The sequence below is a fragment of the Manis javanica genome, chromosome 15 (genome assembly GCF_040802235.1).
Source record: "Manis javanica isolate MJ-LG chromosome 15, MJ_LKY, whole genome shotgun sequence".
NCBI lineage: Eukaryota > Metazoa > Chordata > Mammalia > Pholidota > Manidae > Manis > Manis javanica.
This window is the reverse complement of record NC_133170.1, coordinates 64,354,499-64,377,576: the sequence shown is the minus strand read 5'-3', so window position 1 is coordinate 64,377,576 and position 23,078 is coordinate 64,354,499. Positions and strand designations below refer to the sequence as shown.

Sequence of the window (23,078 nt, the reverse complement as noted above, 5' to 3'; positions counted from 1 at the left end):
AGGATATTGATTTCAGGAGGCCCTGGGGACTCATGCACTGAGCTGTGTGCTTTGAAGGAAACATCATGTCCTATATATTTTCATGTAGTGTTTCCTGTGGTATAATACACAACATTTTTCAATATAGTAAGAACATTTTCTACATTAGGCAGGTTTATATTTATTTTTATTAGATTAACATATGTCTGGCACATCCAACTGATTTCATGGATATTCTTCCTTTGGACCAGACCAAATTTAAGAAGTAGTTAGTATAGAGAAGATGTAAAGAACCATATTGGGATTAATAACATAGATGGATAGAGTGACAAATAGTGAAGGTTGTACACAAGTGATCAGAAAATACTGCTTCGACACAGGGCATCATGGAAGTAGAGAACCATCACCACCATCAGTGGGTATCTCTTGCGGAAATGAGATTGCTCTGTTCTGTACCAGCTAGGAGCCTGGCACCAGGGAAAGGAACCAGTAGATGTCCAAGGCCACAAAGTGACTCATCAGTTCTTAGGAGGGCACAGCCATTACTTCGAACAATGACTATGCGGTGTTACAAAGAAGACACATTCCTTCTGCACTGCTGGGTCTGTTGCTCTTGAAAAGATTAAATGGCTCAGGTTTAACAATCTTGAAAGAGGTGCTCATTTTTAAGTAACTCTTGGGTAATCTATTTCAGACTTTTGACTCCAGTTCCTCCCTGCCCTGCCACCCCTATATCCACACCCCTTCCCCATCACCCAGATCCCCCAGCCTCATATTACATACATGACCCTGCCGCCACTTAGGATTCTTTTGTCTCCCCTCCTGCCTCTGTGTTTGCTGTGGTGAGGCTCACTGCTATAACAAATGAACCTGCCACACAGACTTCGCTTCCGTTGTGTGCAACAGTCTAATGTTCCTGCTCTTTGTCACCCTCCACGTGGATATTGGGGAGCCCAGGTTCCTTCCATCTTGGGGCTCCTCCATCCCTTGGCTCTCTAGCACCATCTAGTGGATGTGGGGTGGGGTGTACTGAAAATCGTGTGCAGTGCTTGTTGGACATTATGCAGCTAGAACACAGTCACCCGGGCTCGCCTAATAGGAAGGCCAGCCTTGGAACAAAGAAGCACTCTAGGGCAGAGGGGACTGAAATCCAAGGAAGTAGGAGAGCCTGTGGCAGCTAATTTATATGACATTGAGAATAGTTGTTCAGCATGTATCATGTATTAAATGTATGATTTTTCTCATGATTTATAATATGCAAAAAGAGCACCTCTAAAATGTATTAAATATTTAGTTTTAATTCAGTGAGTTCTGAACATTCATAAGATATTAGTATTATGCAAAATCAAATCTGTAAAAAACAAACTTGTCATTTTTGCAATGAATTTGCAATTGCTGTTATGATCTAACAAACTGGCAAACATGCCGACTCTGGGTGGTGGCTCTGGCCCCAGCATGGTTCTGAGCACTTACATGTGTTAGTTCATTTCACCTTCATGGCATCCCTGTAAGGCAGGTCCTGCATTACAGGCGAGAACTCAGAAGCACATGCCCAAGTGAACATTGTTCTTGAGGCCCCAGGAGGCAAAAGAAGAGCCAGGAAAGGCCCCCCAGGAACATGCAGATGGCACAGTGGGGAGGTGCAGAGAGGCAGAGCCTGGGTCCCTTTGCTCCACGAGTGCCTGGACTCCTTTGCAGTGGAGGAAACAGGGTGGCCTGGGAGGGAGGCTGGGCCATGGGCAGGTGTGCTTGGGGGCCTCCCGGCAGGGACGACAGAGTTCCTCCAGCTTCAGCAGCTAAACAGCAGCCGGAGAAGAAGGGCTCAGGCCCGAGGTCCACCAGGGGCCTTTGGCTCACCTGCTCTTGAAATATGTGCTCTCAGCAGGTGAGCAAATCAAACCCCTGTGGGGCCGAGGTCCTCTTGCATGAGTGCCTGTGGACCACGAGGCTCCTAGAGGAAAGGTCTGTCGTCTTTCAGGCCTCAGTCCTGAGCTCAGCTGCCGGCAGTAGGCAAGGAGCTCAGGGCAAGGCTCTGACTCCTCAGCGCCACCCCAGCAGGGCTGAGGGATTCTTGCTGTGGCAGCTCAAAACTCAGAGGTTTTGCAGGGAGTTGTCAGAGCACAGTCACTTCATTAAAACAAAAAAAAACATTTCCAGGGCCTCTGGATGGTTTCAGCAGCTCTACATGCAGCATGTTTCAGCACAGAGTTGCTTAAATTCAGTGATACGTAGGTGATAGATATGTGGATACATAGGTAGATGATGAATGGATGGATAGATACAGAGATATAAACTTTAAGCATTCCTATGGGAAATCTTAAATCAGTCAGTTTTGAGGTGCAACTTTAGAATATTGGACACACTAAATTACCAGTTGCTGATATATTTGGCAACTGGGAAAATAACATTCAGTTTCCAGGTGGACCAATCAATTGAGAATTTACCATGTGACAACTTCTCTTTGTCAGTGTTTATTTATTTTGTTTTCCCAAGTTCTTCTGACTTGGAAATGTGATTCTTTCCAGTTCTACTGCACCTTTAGTGTTAGTGCTAGCAGGTCACAAAAATCTTTTCTTTGAAACCTCAGAAATGCTTTCCCCAGTGTAGGTGACCGTGTGGGGCCCACCCATTATCTGCTGGTCTACTCTGCTGGGTGGTGAATGAGCTCCCAGATCATCTCTGAGGATGGAACTGGGAATTTTAACCTTTGAGGTCAGCATCAAGTACAATTCAGAAGCTCTGCTAAAATTTTAGAAAATAAATAGATTCAGTGCCGCTTCAGCCAGCTCCTATTAATTGAGTTTAGACTTGAGAATTGGTGACGTGGCTTTTCTTCAGTTTGGTTTGCTTAGCAAATGAGTTCTCTCTCTTCTCTCAAGGGGCTCAACCGTGGGTCAGCTTAGCTGGCCTGAAGCAGTAACCTACACTCCCTGTCCCTCCTCCGGCCAAACCCCTGTCCTCGTTTTCCCTGAAATCTAGTGTATCACATTCTGATGAAACAGCCAAAGGCAATTTTGTCAGCAACAGGAAGTGAGCTCCCGGGAACGGCATGAAGCCCCCTCTGAGTCAGACTCGGCCAGGCCTGGGCTGGATTACCTGTCCCTGGACACCAGGGGGCCAAAGAGAAGAGTCCACTGGAAGAAACCCCCACAGGTGGGCAAGCTCACCTTCCAGGGAGCCCTGAAGGCTGGTGCCCCTCCCACCTGTGCATGCCCTTGGGCATCAAAGATCACCGCCCAGCCCAGTACTGGCCGCTGTGGTTGGCTCTGATTCAGTGTTCCCAACTAAACAGGCCTCCTGGTATTTGTGCCCTGTGTCATCCTGTCCCACACTGATGCTGGCTGTGTCCATGTGGCAGGTTTGACCAATGGGAATTTAACAAGAGTGATGCACCCAAAGCCTTGGTAAGTGGCTGCCCATAGGGGCTTGCTCTAAGAATACCTGCTCTGGGAAGCCAGCTGCCACTAATGAAACCTAATTTAGCCCTGTCAGTTGAAGGCCTGAACTGAAAAATAAAAAGACTGACCTTTCCCAAGGAAGGGGAGATTCTGCCAGCAGAATACCTTTGGATTCAAACTGCACCATCAACTCCTCCTGGGCCTGGAGCCTGAGGGGCTCCCCTGCAGAATGTGGACTTACCAGCTTCCATAATTTCATGAGCCAATGAGCTCATGATCAGATATCTAATATCAGATGCTTTGTTTTATCTATCTCTCTATATCTTTAGATCTATCTTTATATCCTTGTTATGTAGGGAGAGATTAGAGAGAGACAGATCTTCAGAGGAAATGAGGCAGAGAAGGAGGAAGGATCCATTCAGAAAGTGCTCTATGAGCCAAGCCACGGTTGGGGCTTTTTCCTGTGTGGTGGGAGCCACTGAATGGAGTCAAGCAGTGGAAGTGGCATCTTCCAGCTCGCATCTCAGGAAAATCTGTGTGATGTTGGCGACTCAATCAAAGTAGGGTGAAACCAGAGGCAGGGAGACCAATTTGGAAGTCATTGTAATCATCTGGGTGAGAGATGATGAAGTAGACACAGTGAAGATGTGTTTTAGAGGCTTTATTTTAGATGGAGTCCACAGGCTGGATGACTGATCGGATGTTGGAAATGAGGAAGCAGGAGGGGTTTCAGGTGCCCTCCAGGAGCTTGTTTCAGAGACAGGAGGCAGCGGAGTGCCTGCCATTCAGCAGGAGGAGGAAGAAATTTGGAGAGACAGTTGGTGAAGTTAGTTTGAATAGGAGGCACCGCGGCATTTCCTGTGCACTGGCCCTGCCTCGGTGCAGCCAGCACCAGCTTTCACTGGACAAGTGCCCTGGCCTCCGAACCAGTCTCCATATGTTCTCCTATGGCCACATAAACCCACCAAATCATGTCCTCCCTCTGCTGAAACCCTCTAAAGTCTAAAGGCCCCGGCCTCCCCATGTCACTTCCTTAAAGCGCTGACAATATAAAAGCTGCCCTGTCTTAGTCAGGCCCAAGTTCATGTTTGATGAAATGACAATTCAGCAGGTCTCCTGTGAACAACGTAGAAAGACCTCAGGCAACCACATGATTCATGGTGAGCTCGCTGGTCTTCACAGGTGAGCTATGTTCTGCCAAGCCGAGTAGGTTCGGCAGGGTGGGAATGAAGGGCGTAGTGGTGGTGTTGCTCTGTCTCTCTGGGTACTGGTACTGGAGAAAGCCACGCCAGTGTCCATGTCCCCCACAGGGAGAGACACCAGGGATCCCCCAAGCCTGGGCTCCCACACCTAGGACAATCTGGGCGTTCCCTACAGCGGCCTCCACAGGGACCACACCTCCCCAACCAGGAGATTTTGGCATGGCCTTTGTGCTTCCCAGTCTTCATCTTGGGGTCTTTGTGCTGGTCAGCTGCCCCACTTGCTTGCCCCTCATTTGTTCCATGCCATCTGCTTTTCCACCCTCTCCCGAGACCACACTCTGTCTGTCCCTGCCTGAGTGTGGAAGGCCAGCCCAGGCCCCCTGGGCCAGCCACTCTGGGTGGGTGCTTCTGATGTCCTCATGCCCAGCCAGCATTCGCTCCAGGTCTGCACGGGGTGGGTGTGATTCAGGGGGGTGTCCACCATCAAGCAGGTGAGCTCTGGCCATTTCCACACTGGCCTGTTTGTGTCATGTCGCTGGTGTTCCATTGACCAAAGCCAGCCGCCCAGGCCGAGGGGTGGACTTCACCTCCTGGGGAAGCCCAGCAGAGCCCACGCCTCAGGCACAGGAGGAGTGTGCGGCCATACCGCCATGGGCCACACCATGAGCTACCATCTGGAAAAGCAATTCGTGGCATTTTCAGCCTGCACATTTTCATTCTGACCACTGTCCACTGTTCACCCCCTTCAAGTCTTCGCTCAAATATCGCTTCAAGGATGCCTGCCCTGCTTGCTTCTAAAATCACGTGTGCTCTCTGCCCCTTACTCTGATTCATGTTTCCCATACCATTTAGCACTTTCCAACTTACTATGCAATTTACTTATTTATTGTGTCAATTGTTCATTGTCTTTCTACCCATAGTCGAGTGTATGGGGATTTGTCTGGGACTGACTGATGCAGCCCATATGGGGACATCTCTCATTAGGCAATTATTAAGCCCACAGGAAGTATTTTAATGAATGAATTCATTGACTTTAGAACCTCTTACTTGTGATTCCACTTAAAAGTATTTATATCCCTTTTCCCGTTGTCCCATTAATTCCCCATTTCCTAAAAACTTAATCTCACTCACTGTGGTTTTGCCAACCTGATACTTGCAGAACTGTGGGTGCCTCCGCTAAGGTATATCCCAACCCAGCTCTCTATCCCAACCCTCGCTGTGAGGTGCAGGGCTCTCCGTGGCTGTATTTGCGTTTTTCCTTCTAAGGTGTTTGACAGAGTATTTCCCCAACAACGGCTTTGTTCTCAGACCGAAAACACCTCAGTGCCCAGCACTTTGCTTCTTAGTGGCTGTGTTCAATTTCTTAAATGCTAACCGCTGAACTCGGTCCTCGCTCCTGTGATGGGCAACGCCAGTCCTGCCGTCGTTGGCTGCCCTTCGGCAAAGCTGATTACTGACAGTGAGATGTTCCACATCCTCTCAGAGGCCACAGCAGAAGTCTCAAGGTGGATTTTAATTCACTGTAATTAAAAGAAACATACCCTCTTCAGTGTTGTGGAGTTATCAATGTGAAGTTACTGAGGTTGCAAATCCTAGAAGGTGGGGGTCCCTGCTGTAGTGTAGAGAAGTTAATATTGCATTTTTGATATTCCAGTGTCTCCTCCTCCTGGAAGCCCACCTTCTCCCATGGCCTTGGCCAAAGTACAGGAAGATTTCCCAAGATTCAGGAGTTAAAGTGAGGGGTCCCAAAGACTACATGGCAGCTACTTCTGAACAGGATGGGGGGCCCCAGTGTGTGTGAATTTGTCATGGAAACCCAGTTACTTACATGAGTTTGGGGTTGGGGGGAATCTATAAAGAGAAACCACAGTCAGATAATGAGGGAGACCTCACCACCTTCTGTGCACTGAGAATATCCTTTGTGACAACGGCAACAGGGAACCAGAATCTAGGCCTCTGCTCACGATTGTCCTTCCGAGATGCCTCTTGGCATGTGAGCATCGTGCTGTACTGGTGTTTAAGGTATCTGGTTCCATACAACATGGCTCCTGACACAAGCCCCTCAGTGAACCAAGTGCTCAGCTAAAGAAATGGTGGCCCATTTAATTGCCAGGAGGGCGCCTGACCGTATTGGAGTTACTGACGTAGTCTCCAGATACGACACGATGCCATTGGTGCTGCCCCAGGAAGTTTGCAAAGGTCACGTGGGCTCTGCACACTATTTTGCCTCATGCCCTAACCCCTCTGCTAGATTCCCTCTGCTAACCCCAGAAGCGTTGTGGACATGACAAAAACGAACTCTGAGAGCCGAGGATGCTTGTTCCAAGGAGTTAGGTGGACAAAATGCCATTGTCTTTGCAAACTGAGGGGGCCAAACAGGCACTACAGCAAGATGGTTACATTTCTACAGCACTTCAGGTGTTTCTGAACAAGTTTCTCATATATTCTCATCTAAAAAGAAAAACTTGTAAGACAGATCAGGAAACTGAAATACAAAAATGTTAAATGGCATTCTCGATATCAGATGGGTGATTAAGTGGTGGCATCAACCCGGGCTCGTGCTATCATGTGGGGCTCTTTTTATTCTACTGCACTGTATATCCCTTGAAAAGTCAGAGCCTCATTTTTTTTTCAGGTGTCTAATTATTACTGTGGAGGAGTATTTACACAGCCAGGCTACATTCGTCCTAGGCCAATTTTTATTTAAGGACATATGCACTTACTTCTTCTCTTGGACCACATCTTAAAATTACTCTGAAATTCAAGCAATTTGGAGATAGCCTTACCTTTCTTCTCAACACCTGAAAGCCTTGAAAAAGAATTACACATTTTCCTCACCTCTTCGGCCCATGCAGACTGTTAAAAGGCTGGACATCTGGTAGAATGGGGTGGGGACAGTCCATCACTTAGACATTAAAGCCCCTTCCTAAAGATTCGATCAGTGCGTTAGTCATTACGGACATTCATAAAAATAATCAGGTGCATTTATGTCCTGGTTCATAAATGAAAAGTGACAGCTTAAGACTTAGCTACCAAAAGGATATCATCAAGACAAAAAGAATCTGAGAGGAGATTGAGAATGCAACAAAAAGAAAGAGATAGAATGGAACATCAGCATAAATATAAATCACCAAAGAAGATTGGCTTAATGCAATATGAGAGTCAGAAACTGCAGGTATTAAAAAGATCATCCACTCTTCAGGTGAAGAGTCCCTCAGGCTGGAAATCCTTGCTGAGAAAATGCCAGGCTTTGGACAAAAAGAGCCAGCCAGATAAAGGCTGTTTAAGCTTGTGTGAGAAATAACGTATCATTAGGGAACATCCTGTTGTACAGTTTTTAGGTACAATATAAGGAAAATGTCTGGGGGCACAGGTACTATGTCCTTCATCTCAAAACTAGTTTTCCTTAAAACATGGTCCGTTTTGAGAACTTTTGGAGGAGCCAAGGCTTATTAATCTTATATCAGCAAATACTCTCTGGGCAATTTGCTTGTCCTCTGCATTGTAATCCGCATCCCAAATCTGCTAGGGAATTAGTCACTGATTGGAGGATATTCTTGGCCAGACTCAGACCGTGTCATCTTTTATTTATTCACAGTTTGCATATGGAAAGGGTATTTGGAAATAGTCCTCTCTCACTGCATCACCTCTGACCTGGAGGGATCAGCTCTAAATGAAAAAGGGGTTTAGAGACTTCATGATTATTCACAAATATGTCAGACTGCCATGGACCCAATTAAGGACCGGCTGTGGTCCAGCATGGCAACCTGAATGTTGACATGCCTACAACCCACAGCAAGCATGAGGACTCTAGAAGGCATATAGTTATTGATTTGTGTACTTGATTTAACTTATTACTGTAATATAAGTAACAAATCTAAAATAGGATTGCAAATATTTTGCTTGGAAGAAGGTTAAGGGTATTTTTTGTTAAATAATAATAATATAAGTGGTGTTTAGATACATGGCAAAAAAAACATGAAAATGGTATACATAAATGGCTGAAGCTTGAGAAGTAAATTTTTACTCAAAGTAAATTCTTTCATTTATTCAGTACGTATGTCTAAGTCACCTCTCTATGTCAGACCCACCTTTGGGTGATGAAATATAGAGATAATAAGAAAGAAATGAGGTAATTTCCCTCATTTATTTATACTCTAAAAGGGGAATGTATCTTTCAGGATATTATCAGATGAAAATAACAGAACAAAGACCTAACAGTAGCTAGTAATAGGAGTGATAATCCATTCTGCATAATAACACGCCCAGGAATTGCGAGTTTCACATGTGGTTATATCAGCAGCTCCATGATATCAGGTCTCCAGGCTGGCTTCCTAGCAACTTTCTTGGCTCTACACTCGCTATCATATAGTGGCTGCCACAGCTCCAGCCACCACACCCTCCCACAACCACATCTCATAATTATGTTTCCTATCTTGCCACAGCAGATATTTGTGTTTGAGAATCTCAGTACATGAAAAAGGATAGGATGAGCTTCCTTTCAGATGATAATTCTCAAAGTAGGATCCCCTAGCAACATCACTTGGGAACTGGATTAAAATGCAAATTCTAGGGCCCTACCCCAGTCCTAGAGAATCAAAAACTCTGCAGGTGAGCACCAGTAATCTTTATTTTAACAAGCCCTTCAGGTGGCTTGGTTGCATGTTCAAGTGGTTGGAGTGGGGGCATAGCTTCGAGAGGAGGTTTGGTTAGATCAGTGGCTCTCCCCTGACCAGGGAACATGTGGCAATATTCGGAGACAGCAACGTGGGAGGGGCTATCCCAGGCATCCAGTGGGGGAGGGCAGGGAAGGTGCTGGACAGGAGAGCCCCACCAAAGAATTACCTAGCCCTGAATTTCAGTAGTGCTGAGTCTGAAGAACCCTGGGTTAGATGAACATGAAGGGATACCATAGTTCTAGAGGTGACACCGATGAACCTTGAAAATATTATGTACAATGAGGGACGCCAGACACAAAAGCCACGTGGTGTATGATTGCATTTATCTGAAGTATCTAGAATGGGCAAACCCACAGAGATGGAAAGTAGATTAGTGGTTGCAGGGGCTGGCAGAAGACAGGAATGGGTATGGGGATTTCTTTTTGGGGTGATGAAAATTAGAAGTGGTTATGGTTGTGCAACTCTGTGACTATACCAAAATCCACAAAGTACCCTTGAGAAGGGCTGTCTTTATGGTATATGAATTATATCTCGGTAAACGGGGGAGATGAGAGGAAATAAGAAGCCTGAATGGAAGACTCCTTAATGAAGCCATTACCTGTGGCAGGAAATTTTCTTTCTGTTAAGAAATCACAGTTTATAACTCCTAGAGAAAGCTGTAATTTTTCCACAGCTAATACTTTAACTTTTTTCAAAAGCGATTTTTCCAAGACCCATCACGAGTTACTCTTTTCCCTTCTATTAACTTTGAATTTGTCACTTTATCTGTAAATGCGGCTATCATTTTTACCTTTTGCAACAAACTTGATTATATTGGAAACTATCCTGAGAACCAGAGGGAAAAGACACATTTTCCCAGGTTCCTCCTGGAAGCTTCACTCCCTCTATCCACAGATATTTCTTCCCTGTATGTCCACTGGAGCCTCCTGGATGTACTGGGGAAGGGGCCCTTCTTTGCACTTCCATGAGCTCCCGTATCTGGGAAGCTCGAAATGCAGAGCTTGGGCTGGCTCCCAATTTGTCAAACTGCCATTTGAACTCAAAATTAGATTATTTTAAGGTTAAAGAGATGCACATCCTGTAGATTTAACTTATGTCTGCTATTGTACAAAGGGACTTCAGGCAAATTCCACAGTGTCACATGATATGTGCTAAGGGACAGGCTTACATGGGGTAAATTATAAATCAGGAAGCTTCAGAGAAAGCAGAGGACCCTGATCCCTCATCCTTCCATGGATAGATGTGCTGGGTCCGAGGGCTGCTGGATACCTGGAGAGTAACCTGCTACTGCTGTTTACCTGGCAGGTGTGAAAGCAGCCATGTTGGTTGACAGACAGCCTGCTTGGGTACCAGCAGTCTTGTTTTAGATATGAGCTATTTATAGGAGTTGTCTGGGGATTCTAACTGCCTACTAGCTAGAGACTTTGCCACCCCCTCTCTTAGGGAGAGCAAGCCATTATCTCGGCACGTGCCAAGCGCCATGGAGGTCCCCTCACAGTGCTGGTGAGAGCCACCAGTCCCTGCAAGTCTGCTGGCCACAAAGTTTCCATGGAGTTCCGCAGTTGCTCTATGAATATTCTGCTGGCTACCTGATCGGCACCGGCATGAATTTTAAGATGCTGAGCAAGCTCAGGGAAATGACACTTGTGTCTCTGGAGCTGACCACTGTCAAAATAATGTGGGTCTTTCCACAGTAAGGAAAAGGCCTGGCAGCTTGTATAATGGTTACATCCAGAGCTCCACATCAGAGGTTCCACATTGTGCTTAAATATATATTTCAGGGTTTTTTTGTTTGTTTCTGTATCATCAGAGTCACACAGCATCGGCTAACTTACAGTGTTTTTATATTGCATTAGTGGTCCACATTTAAATACTTAGATATCTCACATTGGAATCTGGATTCGGCCTTCACCTGAGACAGTAGACAGCCTGCAGCCCCCAGCCCACATCCATGCCCCAGCCCAAATGAAGGAGAGCTGAAATACACCCAGCAGGTACACAGAGCAGAGGGTCTCCCGTTTGCAGCTGCCCCACCAGCCCTCATTTAGCCCCAAAACTGAGTCAAAGGAGTTATCAGGCCCATCAGGCGTTCCCATTCACACAAAGCCCACATCACTTATTTTTACCTGCCTCAGCCTGCAGACATTTGAGTTGGTGATGTCTGGTTTTAATATAAAGACCAGGGTGTCATGTCCCAGCTGCCTAATTATTTGCTTTGTAACTGGGCAACTTACATGATCTCCCTGATCCTCATTTCTCCGCCCATACACAGTGACAGATACAGCTAGAACCTCACGTGGTGGCGGTGAGGATTAAAATAAGACAAAGGTAAGCATGGTAACTCAGCACCCAGCACACGCAGGCTGTCAAGTTAGTCGTCACTGTTAATACTATAAGTGTCTTAGTAGCTGTGAAATGCTGTAGACTGGGAGCTTCCACAGCAGATATTTCTCATCATTCTGGAAGCTGAAAGTTCCAGATCAAAGCAGCAGCTGACTTGGTTCCTAGGGAGGACCCCTTCCTGGCTTGCAGATGGCACCCTGCTTGCTGTGTCCTCATGAGGTGGGGAGACAGCAAGCTCTGGTCTCTACCTTTTCTTACAAGGACATTAACCCCATCACGGGGTCTTCACCCTGCCTTGCCTAGACCTGGTCACCTCCCAAAGGCATCTCCTTCTAATCCATCACACTGGGGGCTGGGGCGTCAGCATACAGCTCTTGGGGGGATACAAACATTCAGTCATCATTTGGTGTTAGATGTAGCTTTCAGCTGGTGTCAGGTACCAGGACTCTGTAGGATGACTTTTCCAGCGGAATCAGATGACCAGCCGTGCATTCCAGGGCAGGCCCCACCTCTGCCAATGCTCCTGCAGGGATGAGTTTTAATATTTAATTTCCCTATACTTGCACGAAGAGAGGCAACCTAGGAAAAGTCTAGCCCGAAGAATTCAAGGCTCCCTGGGATGGCCCACTTGGTATCATCATTTAACTTTCTTCAGTGCTACGTTTCTAACATGCGAAAGCATCTCTTCTGCAGGGATAAAAAGAAGAAAGGTATGTCACTGCCCTGCCGGTGGCCAGGTATTTATTTGTGATACCAGTCAGTTTCCAGTTGGAGGGTGGGAGGGAATACACACGGGGAAGAGGGTCGGAGGAGCCAGCTCAGGACAGGTCTACCTTTTTGGCAATTGATACTTAGCTCCATTTACTTTACCACACACCCCTCTAACCCCTCCCACAGCCACCAATCTATTTCTGTATATATTTCAAAATTAGTTGCAGATTTCAGTACACTCTACCTCTGAATACTTCAGTATGCCTGCCATTAGCTAAAGGTCAGTATTTGTTTTTAGGTAGAATTTATACACCATGAAATGCTCTCATCCTAATAGCATCACATGGTTAGTTTTGGGAAATGCATATTCCTGTGTGTACCTAAACACATATGAGGATATAGAGCATCCCCATTGTTCCAGAAAGCTCCTTCATCTTCTCCATGCAGTCCCAGCCCTCTCCAGAAACAACCACTATTCTGAAATTTTCTTCTTAGATCAGTTTGCAAGTCTCTAAATTTCACATGAGAGGGGTCATCCAGTGTGTATGGAAGGGTTCTTGTGTTCGGTAAAATATTTTTGGGACTCACTCATGTTATTGTGTGAATCAGGAATTCTTTCCTTGTAATTGCTGCATAGTTTTCCACTGTGTGGATATAACACTATTTGTCTATGGAATTTCCTGCTGATGGGCACCTGAGATGTTTTTTGTTTTTAGCTCACATGAATACTTGCATGCACATTCATATATGTCTTTATGTGGACTCATTTTTGCTGCTCGCCAATAAATACACATGAATAAAACTTCTGAGTCATAAGCTAAACATAGGCTTCACTTTATAAGAAACAGCCAGAACTCCTCCCCAAAGCCTGTGAGTTCTGGTTGCTTCACATTCTTGCCAACATTTGATGCTTTTAGCCTTTGAATTGAAGCCATTTCTGCGGGCATACAGTGGGGGGTGAAGGTCTCATTGGGATGAACAGGCCACCAGGCCAGTGCAGAGCTGCAGGCACTAGAGGCATCTCTGCTTGACTCAGTTCAGAGCATGAGCTGTTCCCCTCCACTCTTCCCACCTGCTGGCCAGCAAATGCAGTCCTGGTGAGCGCAAAGCCAGGAGCTGAACTGACCCAGCAGCTTCCAGTCCTCAAGCATGCACTGTGGACTTTTTTCTGAAGACCTTGCATATAAATCTAGCTGTCCACTGGGTGACTCACCAAGCTGCTGCAGCAGGTCCCGGGATTCAGGCCCTTAGTCCCAGCTAAGAAAGGCAGAGGAGGTCGGTCACTTGGTGCCTCATGGAAGTCACACACCTGAATGAAGAACAGACGATCATTTGGTGCCAACTTCCACCCAGCTGGCACACCTAAATGTTGCCTTTCCTGCAGAGTAGATTGCCCTGTGGGGAGGAGAGGACAAAGGGGAAATCAGCAAAGCTGGAATAAGGGAGCCAATGATCCTTGTCACTCCAGGCTGGCAGGACACCTGCAGAGATAATTGCAGAGAATGGACAGAAGGGGTATTTTCAGAGGTGGGGTCGGGAATGGAGAGCGCTGGAGATGGTCACCCTGAAGGGCAAGGAGAGGGAGCTGGCGTTGGACCCACACAGAGTCACAGTGGCCCTGGAGAAGCTATGCCCTCAGGTAACTGCACCAGATTTCCGGCAACCCAGCCGGGAGGAGGCGAAAGAAATAAATACTCCAACCTCAGTCTACACCTCTTCTGATCTCCTGACAATACCTCCCATGGATCCAACAGCCCAGGATTTCCTGGGAAAAGGAGATCTGTTTATCAAACCCATAAAAGGCTTTCTCGGGGAGGACAGGGTCAGCGAAGGGCAGAGTATATCCGGAGAAGCAGAAAGAGAATAAAACCACAGTACTGTCCCAAAGCTCATTTAATTCTGGGTAGCTTTTGCTTGAATGCAGAAGGAAGAAATTAAAATACGATTTAAAACAGTAAGGGCTGCAGCTGCTTTAGCATTGTTACCTCATGAAATGCTTCACCAGTTTGAGACACAAATACAATTATCTCTTGTATTGTTGCAAACTAATTTCTTAAGAACACACCTGCCTTATTATCAGGATGTCTAGAATCTTCCCTTCAGTGGCCACCTACTCAGCACATCGTCTAAGAACCACCCAGGCTTGCGGAGCGTGTGAGGACAAGCAGCAGAGGTTTCTAACGCCTCCCATAGAGGACGCCATCTGAGAGACAGCCCCGCGTGTCACTGGAGTGCTGGGTCTGCACCGCCCAGCCGCCACGTGGGTTGCTGGGGTGGTGACCTTGCTAACCCAGGTTCCCAGGAGGCCTGCAGGATGGCTCCTCAAGGACGTCACTTAACCCTCATGTTGCTGGCATGTGTTCCTGGGGCAAGCTGGCCTCGGGCACTGTAACAGAGTCCCACAGGCTGGTGACTTAAGCAACAGACATTTGTTGTGTCACAGTCTGCAGGCTGGAAGTCTGAGATCAAGGTGCTGGCAGGGCACCTCCTTCCTGGAGGGCAGATGCCGTGTGTTGCTGTGTCCTCCCATGGCCTTCCTGTATGTGATGGGCAAGCCCTGGTGTCTGTTCTCATGAGGACATCAGTCATACTGGGTCAGAGCCCCACCCTTATGACCTCATTTAACCTGAATTATTTCCCTAAGGGCCCCATCTCCAAATCAGTTACATGGAGGGTGAGGACTTCGACCTATGAATGGGGGTGGGGTTGCAGAATTTGGTCCATACTGCCACCATTACTCTCCAGAGCATGAACTACAGAAGGTGGGACCATGTGCTAAACATGCCTTGTGCTAAGCCTGAAGTGCCACTGCAGGCCAGAGGCACAGCCCTGATGGATTCCTGCATTTGCTTGGGACAGCAGACACTTGCCAGGGCTCCATGCCCAGCAGCATGAGATTGTGACACAGCACCACAGTAGGTCGCCCTCGAGGAGGCCTGCGGCTCTGCCTCACGGGCTTGGGGGAGGCTGGCCCAATTCCAACGGCACTGTCAGTGGCCCTCTGTCCTGATCTCTGCCTAGCAGAAGGCCCCAGAGAGAGGGAAAAGCCGTATCAGAGAAGAGGGTTTTAGGAAACTACTTTGGCAGATTTAGGAAACCACATTAATAGCGACGTGAGGACAGAACAGAAGCCAGCACCGCAGACTGCCTTGCTCTGCCTCCCACACCACCGTCCTTAACCAGAAGGCACGGTTTGGAAGGAGAGGCTGAAAATGAAGCCAGTGGTGCAACGCACAATCCTGAAAAGAAGCAACGATTTGGAGGCTGGAGACTGATAGTTGGGAGGAGGAGAAGAGAAAGGTCCCAGAGGCACTGGCTGGGAAGACAGAGCTCAAAGGCCATGGGACCCCGTGGCAGGACCCAGGGCTACCTCTGCGTGCCTGCTCTGCTCTGCCCAGCAAACCCCTTACTCCCAAACAGTCAGTGAAACCCTGGGTGCCTGCTCGCTCTGCCCCGGAGGTGTTCCAGAGGGAAAGGAATGTGGCATTGCTCACACAGTGTGACGTAGATGTGGACGGGACAGCGCGTCGTGACTAAGAGGCAGTGAGGAGGTGGCTGTGAAGTTGACTGAACAGAAGTGTGGATAGCACTTGGAATTTCCAGTTTCTTGGGCCCAGAAAGATGGGGCTCACTGGGATGGAGCGCGATCCTGTTCATTGGAATTGTCACATCAGAGTTGACGCCTGGAGCGCCCCAGCTTGAGAACATCTGGGTTACATCGGCATCGGCATTTACCAAGCTGCAACTGGGCACAGACTTCAGCCTTTTCCCGAAATGCTTCTTTTCCTGCAGGCGACTGGAGCTGCTCTCTGCCTTCACCTTTCCTTATCCTGGAAGCTGAGACAACAGGTGGCAGAGACAAAAGGTCGTTCATTTCCTGGGCTTGACAAGAGGGCCTCTTAGTCCAAAACAGATTTTATGCAGGGCATGTTTAACTTTTGAACCTTCATTTATTTCTGCATTTGTTCCTCATTTACAAAAGGCCTTCCACATCCACGGTAAAGCATCTTGGGGAGAATATCATAACCAGCACTCACACAGTACTTAATATAAGCCAGATACTATTCACATATTAATCCATGTAGCCTTTATAATAACCATATAACATAAGCATGAATATTACCCCAACTATAGAGATGAAAAACAGATGTGAGGTTAGGTAACTCAGCTGTGTGTCACACAGTAAGTGGAGAAGCCAGGATAGACCCCAGGCAGCCCAGTTATGGGACCCGTACATTCGCCTTACTGTGACATATGTCTCAACAGTGACATAATGTAAAGACCGCCCCCCCCCCATACACACAATGAACCTGGTATCCAGTTCATCTCCCATCTACTGGGGATCAGAGAGACAGACACAGGGGTGGGCTTACCACAGCCAGCTCTCACTCTGGGCACCCTTCCCACTGGCAGCCATGCCAGGCTGACACCCAGGCAGCCACTCTGCCCGTGTACAGAGTGGAGCCCATGGCCCCATCTGGCTGGGGATCTCAGTGGGCAGTTCTGCTTGATTTGGGTCCCCAGCCAGTGTGCTGAACCACACGGTGATCTCTTAAATATCCGCCCTCCCCCTGTACTCCTGGGCCTCAGCACTTCCTGGGCTGGCCATTGCTGTCCTCTGTGCTTGTCCACAGTCACCTGTCAAGTTGCATCTCTGGCCAAAGGGGCCTATATTTCCACAACATGCCATGCTGTGACTTCCATGCCCCCTGCCACGCCCCCTACTCCAACAGGAGAGATTCAATCTAGCAAGTGGTTTGACAGCTGCAGAGGAAAAGGCCATGAGATTCTATATGTCATAAACACAAGATTAATTATGATTATCCAGAAAACCTCATAGTGTTCTTAATAATCATTATAATTTTAAAGTTACGTGGGCTTTGAAAAGACCAGATGGTCTGGGGTTTTATTTTCATCTAACATTCGGTTATGAGGGTAGAATTAATATCAGCTAATGTGTTTCTGTGTAATTTGTGTGTTTCATTTGCATTTGTCAAGTTTGCAATGTGTATCATTCCCCTGGTATTGATGGTAGGTTCCAAATTTATAAAAATAGATCAATGGCTCAACACAGGTTGACTATGTGTAAAATTTAGTGATTAAAACAGAAACATTAGTACTGTATCTAGAATGGTGACATTAACCTAAGATGTGGACAAATCTCAAGTGTAAATCTGAATGTTCTGAGGCAAGCGAGTCTGAAACTATGCCGATCTGTCATGAGAAGGGAAAAGGTGAGCAGTAAGAATGATAATGACTCCCCGAAAATTGGATTTTATTAAACTGACGTGAAGCCATGGAAATATCTGTACCATTTCGAAAGAAGTACTGCTCTAATAAGCCTGTTACAGCAAGAGCAGCATAAAGCTTTTTAGACCAAACGAGCATTATGGTAAAAGGTAAAGAAAACAAAACTACACGATCACAGATGTCTGCGCTCCTCGTAGCATGAGATGCGTACGGATTACACTAGCTCCCAGGGCTTGCGAAGGCAGGTGCAAATGAATGTCAGATAAGCCTGCAGAGAAAGTGCAAGGCCATATGGGTCAGTTCCTTTATCAGACAGAATTCTATGTGGAAAAGCAGTTACCTGCATCTGTGTATGCTCACAAATATGTCATTGTACACTTGTAATGGATTATTGATGTGTGTGTTTTATACACAGTGGCTCTCCCTCTGTGTGCTGCATGTATGAGGGAGATGTGCTGAATGGCTTCGTCATCTGTTCATTATTCTATGGTCAATGATATGCTTCCTGGTCTTGACTCTAATACCAGTAAAGCACAAAGGGTAAATATGATCAAAGATGCGCTGGGCGTGTTGCGGCCCAGTGGGTTGGAATTATGTAACTCTCAGGAAGAGGGTTGGCGGTTAAAAGCTGTACCAAACACTCTGGGCCTGTGGTCACTTGGAACATCCAGAACTGTTAAATGGATGAAAACCGCAAACTAGCTGCCATTCCTGAGGAGGGAGGGAGGGAAGGAAGAAAAAGAGCAGCCCAGTGGATGAGGAAAACGCCTTTCAGGGTAAGCCATCCATCACTGAGTTAGACACAGACATCACGGGGAACTATCATGACCATAGGCTCCTTCTTGTTGATATAAGTATGATTATTATTGTTTTAAAATATTATGCTTTATTTATACATTTGTGACGTGCCTCCAGACACCCATTCAGTGATCTGACCATGCCAAATGTTGGAGAAACAGTGTCTGAGGGTGGGACCCATCTTTTGTACAATCCTGTAAATTTTGTATCATCATGGGTGCTAAATAGTCAATAGTTGTTGAATTAATGAATAAATCAATGTCATCTCATCCATCTTCCTAATAGAAATTGCAAAATTTGGGGCACTAAAGCATATTTTCCAGTTTCTAAAGATGTGAAGGGAGGCAGCCCTGAAATCTGATGTGGACATGGCCCTCTGGGGGTGGTACCTGCCTGTCTCCTGTGACACCCTCCCTGCCTCCCTCATAGGCTCTGTTTCCCTCAACTATGGGTCATAAATGCACTGTGTCTCTGCACCCCCAGAATATCTCAAAATGATCCTTGGACTACCAGCAGTCTCTCAAGCTGCGCTCAGTTGTCAAGGAAGGAGGGATAAAACATTATGTGTCGCACCGTTTAAACATAAGATTAATGACAGTTTTCGGAGGAAATTTGGACAGTGAAACAACCAGAAGCTTAGCAGGTACTGTGAGGGTCTTGCCCAGAATGGCAGGTGCCTTTGCTGCGGGGGGCTGTCTGCCCCATCTGAGGTGCTCTGCCCCTCTCAGTACATTTCCTGGGCCACGTTCCTGCCCCACAAATGACCCCCGGCTGAAGTGAGAGCCCGCATGGTCCCAGGCACACAGGAGAGGTTCAGAGCCGCCACTCCTCAGTAACCCCATAAGCCACCTGGTGTTTCTGCCTCTACCACTGAGTCCCAGCTGACATGAGGCTCCCCAGCACATCCTGGTGGCCCCAATCCACGGAGCCTCCAGTTCTTTCCTTGAAAAACCGCCTTCCTTCTGATTCCAGAGTTTGGAGAAGCACTTGTTTATATTTAGTGGAATATTTTAGGTGGAATATTTCTTCTTTTTCTTTAGAACAGTGGAAGCAGCGTGGGAGAATTGTAAGAGAGCCGCAGGAAGCTGAGGGGAGAAATAATGAGTATGTGCAGCCTTCCTTCCATTTGTCACAGCAGAGCCTGGGGTGCCGTGACATTTCTCTGTGACCTGAGCACCAAGACCCGAGCATTTGTTTCCACTTGTTTAGGCAGAGATCTCTGATTCCACCATTCAGTCCTGTGACCCATGGCAACACCACATTTAAGTTCTGGGTTGGTGAGCACCGGCTCCCCTGAGTACAGCACACACACGTGTCTCCGGCTGCACCCAGGACACTGTTGTGTGTGAGTCCTCTCCCCATTCCTGGCCCAGGGCTGGCTGCAAACAGTGCAGTAAGTCAAGACCTGTCAGGACAGCAGAGCCCCCTGAGGGAGTTTCATATGTAGAACTCGTGCTGTAGCGCTGAGGGTGAGGGGCACATCAGGCCACAGTAAGGGACTGGCGCCAGCAGATTACCTCTGCCAGGCCGGGATGAGCCAGGAGGGGGTATCACTAGCACCCAGCTGCAACAGGAGGTGCCTGGTGGGAGCTGGGGCATGGAAGGGACCCAGCCCCCACCAGAGGCACTGTCCAAGCACAGAGAGAAAGAGGGGAGAGGTGTCCAGCATCTCTGCCGTCTACCCACCTCCCACCAGCGCCTCCAGCAGGCTGAGCCCATCTGGACGCCGAGTGACAGTGAGCCTGGGGATGGTTTGCAGAGGCTGGGGGTTCTGGGAAGAGGAAGGCAGGAGCCTGAGCCAGAGGGAGCTATCAGACACCCGAGAAGCAAGGTCTGAGTGACAAGGAGCCGAAGGGGCAGCTCCAGGAAGGCCGGTTCTGCCCCAATGTCCCAGGGTTCCTCTCTGGAGACCCCGTTCACCTCCTGGGGAGAAAACGCCCTGGGGGAGTGGTTGCAGATCCCACACTGTCAGCTGAGCCACCTGCTCCTTATGGCAGTGCCCTCCCACAGGAGCCCAAACCCACCGTGGCACAGACGGGGTCGGGGGGGTGTTTCTAGGGCACTGGAGGTCTCGTCATGCTGAGGGATGGTTTGAGGAGAAGGAGATACAGCAGGTCGGCTTCTCCAGCTTCCCCTTCCCGACCCCGATTACAAGGTGGATGGAATACAAGATGCATTTGGGGCCTGCATGTTGAAGCCCTGGCTGGTAGGATGTCCAGGCTGGCCGGACTGTGGGAGGACGCTCCATACCAGCGCCAAAGGCGAGGGCCGGACGGAGCTCAGGGGAAATCCTGCAGCCTGCCCGGAAACCCAGAGCGTGTCAGCCGTTTGTTTTAAAGCGAATTGATTTAAAAGCAAGTTGATTCACACAGTACATACAATGAATAAGGTCGGAGGATCTAATGTAAAATGTGACTCTAGTTGACAGCACTGTTGCATAATTAAAATTTGCTAAGAGAGTACACCTTAAATGTTCACGCCAAAAAAAAAAAAAAGGCGATAAATATGTGAGGTGACGGAGTGTGAACTAACTAGGTGGGGGAGCGCCTTTCACCGTGTGTATGTATATCAAACCACCATCATATATATTTTAAATATCTGACAATTTTATGTGTCAGTTATACTCTGACCAATTGAAATGTATACCAGGTACATAATAACTAAAAAATAACATTAATCCATGTGGATTTGGACAGATAATATACAGATATTTGTAACAAAAGCAGGAAAAGCGGAGCAGAGGCAGACAGCAGACCTGGAGGACGGCTGCCCAGGGTGACAGGGTGGGGTGGGGGCTCATGGTGTATCCTGACCAGTGGACAGAGTGACAACATCGATGGCCAGCTTTTACTGAGCACTTGAGTGTGCCCAGTATTTTGCCCAGTACCATATAAATTATTTTTATTTTTTATTTTTATCATTTTCAATGCGCTGTTTACATTCACTAGTATTATATTTTAAACTTATTATTTGTATGTTATTTCATTTCATCATCAGGAAAATCCCAAGAGACAAAGTCCTTTTGCTAGCCCCATTTTACAGAAGAGGAAACTGAGGCTTAGTGATGCTAAAGAAATCCACCAGCGTAATCGGGGAGGTGAGCGGGAGGGCGGGATTCACGGCAGGCTGTCTGACCCTACATCTCTTCTGTCCTGTGTCTCCCCAGATCTGTATGGCTCAAAAGAGAAAAACCCCATCAGAGCTTCCAGGCATGAGTGTATGTGGTGCGCAGGTGGGATATCGAGGTGAAGAAAGCAAAAACAAAAACCAGATAATTCTCTGTCTTCCTCCCCACGGTGAATTTGTAACCAACCCAAAAAGGAGCATCAGGCAGTGGATACCCAGAAATCAAAATGTCAACTTGATCAGCTTTAAGCTGATTGGAGAGATGGCTTTCAGTGCATTCGTTAGGATAGGCTATGCTCTGCCTGGACAGTAAGTCGAAGTAGAAATCCCAGGCGCTGAGCAATGGCAATGCTTCTCGCTTTTGCAAAATTCCGTGTGGATTGATGGGACAGGCTGCCTCCCCATCCAGCTCCTCAAGATCTCATCTCCCTCTATCCTGTCCTATCATGTGGGTTCCTAGGGCAACACACAGCGGGGCACACAGGGATCTGGAGGCAGCCCAGCCCAGACCTGCCTCAGCCTAAACATGACACCTGTCACCTGTGCTCACAATCTGTTGGCCAAATCTAGCCAGTGGCTCAGACCCGATTACAGGAGAGGCTGACCAATGCACTTTTCTCCAAAGTACAGTCCACTGGGCATTCTCTGTTTCTTCCTCTAAACTTCCAGTTGGGTAAGTCACTGTCTCCCTTTCTGGGGCAAGAGTGAACAAGGCCCTCAGGAGAAACTGGGGATGTTCCCCCTTATTCTTCCCTCCCTCAGGGGAACATGAGGACCAGAGACTAAGTCTTCCCTCTGAGCACAGTCTCCAAATTGTCTCCTTTGCAAACTGTAAGGCATTGTTTGTATAAGACCACCTCCCGGAGTTGTGCATAACCATGGACAGCAGGGCAGGTTTTGATGAAGGGGTAGCTGTTAGGTGCCCCTTCTCCTCCGCGATAGAACCTGTCAGTGCTTCTGGCTTAGGGAGCCAGGACCTCTGCTCTGCCACTTATAAACCACATGCCCCAGGAAATGAAGCTTATACATCTTTAAGCCCAAATATCTTGATCTTTAAAAGAAGAATGAGGCATCTTCCTCACCAGGTTGTACAGATAATGAATGAGACAGTGTATGTAAATGTGCATAGCTCGTTGGTGCTATTTGTGTTCACTTGTGAGTAAATCATAGGGTACGTTCAAGGCCAGACGACGACAACAGGACCTGGTGTCCCATGTCCTGAAGACTTGCTCGTGTTGTCACCTAGGCAGAACATGACCCTCCTGCTGGGAGCCATGGCTTCCTGCCTGCTGCCATCTGTGTTTTATGTCTGTGGAAAATGACATCAGTACCCCTGTAATTGTTTCCCTTTGCTCCGGAACATACATTAGGTTTTTGACAAAGAGGGTTAGGCTAGTCCCAGAAAGAAAAAAAAATGAGCATAAAAGCCTCATAAATTGGAGGAACTAATAGCAAGCGGTAGGCGTAGTGGTCATGGATCACACGTGTTCCTCCTGCTGGGTGCTGTCCCACAGCCAGACACTGAAACAGGCCCCCCCAGTGGAGGCCACCCCTGCCTCTGTGCACCAGTGGAGCATGCACTGTTCTTGGGG

At 47.6% G+C, this 23,078-nt stretch overlaps 1 protein-coding gene and 1 long non-coding RNA gene across 5 annotated transcripts in view; one reads left to right on the top strand and one right to left on the bottom strand.

The window, feature by feature from the left end:
* Positions 1-23,078, top strand: part of TMEM132D (transmembrane protein 132D) — a 511,610-nt gene that overhangs the window by 444,406 nt on the left and 44,126 nt on the right. The gene's annotated exons all lie outside the window — the stretch shown is intronic.
* On the bottom strand, positions 10,976-14,677 carry LOC140846555 (uncharacterized). The gene is made up of 3 exons (XR_012125768.1): positions 14,378-14,677; positions 13,526-13,621; positions 10,976-12,124 (listed from the first exon to the last, which is right to left on the bottom strand). It is a non-coding gene; the product is annotated as an uncharacterized lncRNA (long non-coding RNA).